This window comes from Pygoscelis adeliae, unplaced genomic scaffold, assembly GCF_000699105.1.
Source record: "Pygoscelis adeliae isolate BGI_AS28 unplaced genomic scaffold, ASM69910v1 Scaffold917, whole genome shotgun sequence".
Taxonomy (NCBI): Eukaryota; Metazoa; Chordata; class Aves; order Sphenisciformes; family Spheniscidae; genus Pygoscelis; species Pygoscelis adeliae.
In genome coordinates this window covers 114,541-116,039 of record NW_008825097.1, presented here as the reverse complement: position 1 = coordinate 116,039, position 1,499 = coordinate 114,541, and the positions used below count along the sequence as shown (strand labels likewise).

The 1,499-nt window shown below is 60.0% G+C and overlaps 1 protein-coding gene across 1 annotated transcript in view; it reads right to left on the bottom strand.

The window, feature by feature from the left end:
• TTC25 (tetratricopeptide repeat domain 25) overlaps positions 1-1,499 on the bottom strand; it is a 19,501-nt gene that overhangs the window by 14,506 nt on the left and 3,496 nt on the right. The window lies entirely within an intron of this gene.

The following is a 1,499-nucleotide window of genomic DNA, read 5'->3' as shown; positions in this document are numbered from 1 at the left end:
AGCGGGCCTGCGCCACGCGCGGGCGTGGGCCGGGTGCCTAAAATTCACGCCACCCCGCTGTGTTTCCGCAGCAGAGCGTTGGGGAGGCCCCGCCGCGCCGGTCACGGCGAGTCCGCACAAGCACGGCGGTGCGGGGGAAGGCAGCGCTGGGTGGGCTGGTCAGAGGTGCGGTGCAAGTAGGGCACGCGTGGGTGGCGATGGAGAGGGGCGTGGGGAGGGGCTGCGCTGCTCGGAAGGGAAGGGAACGGCACGTTTTCCGCCAAAGCGCAGGCAGGCTCTGACTGACGGCAGCCGGGGCTGCACGCCCGGTGCTCGCCGTGCCTTCACGCTTCGTCTCTCCTGACCCAACCCGTCCGACCGACGGAGGATCTGGCACCCGTTGGGGTCCTGTTCTTACACCTGCGTTTCCGAAGCCCCACGCTGGAGGCACGGCCAGAAAGAAGGGGGGTGTGGGAGTGCAGGCACTCGGTAAAACCGCTTTGCAAGAGCAATTGTGTGAATGCCTCAGCTACTGCTGAACGTCGGGCTGAACAGGTTCCTCTGCTCAGCCAGGCCGTGAGCCGGTGCCTACGCAGGGGTTTCGCCAGGGCAGCCCACTGCCTCTCTCTGGAATAAGCACATTCGGTGCTTTTTGGCATTCGCTGGTAGCCCGTGGTACCGGTTTCATCATTGCGGTGTCCAGTCCTGGACAAACAAATGATGAATGAGAGATGCTGCTGGTTCCCTCCTCCTATCAGCGACTTCAGTCTTGACGTTATTTTGGCCTTGGGTAAGACCCTGCCAAGATTAACGTTTGAAGCAATTTTTTCCTGCCAAGTGACTGAGAGTGGGTGTGGTGTGTCCGTGCTGCTGGGAAAGACTCCTGCTCGGAGCCTGCAAGATTTAACTTCACCACGGGGAAAATCACTGCTGCCTCTGGCTGGGTTCTGGATGCAGCTCAGGAATGACGTGAGGGCCCATCCTCACTCCCACGGCTCCTGGGATGGGGCTGGAGCGGCTGCACAGCACCGCAGTGTGGGAGGGAGGCAGGGTGTCTCACGCACGGATGGCAAGACAAACACCAATTGAGCCCTGGAGTGGGAGGCCAGCGTGACACACCCCTGTCCCCAGGGAGTCAGGCAGAGAATTTGAGACTTACTAAGCTTCTGGTAACTGTTTTCTGTGGAGACTTTCCCCACTGGCACCGCCAGGTGTGACACACTCTCCCCAACGAGACGGGCAGGAGCATCATGTCTGTGTCCTCCAGTCCCCCTCTGCGGTGGCTGTCGCAGGCCTGTACTCCAGGCTGGTGAGTGTCATACCACTGCTGACCTTGTCTCTGGACCAAAGCCATCCACTGTCGTCAGAGAGACCACCCCAGGGTGCTTCCCTTTAGCGTTGTTGATGTGTGCTTTAGTCACAGGTTGGGAATGCCAGGGAAAAAACGAACGTGCGATGATTATTTCTGGCAAGCGGAAGAGCCGTGATGTCTGCCGTTAGAAGCTTGTTGCAAAACAGGC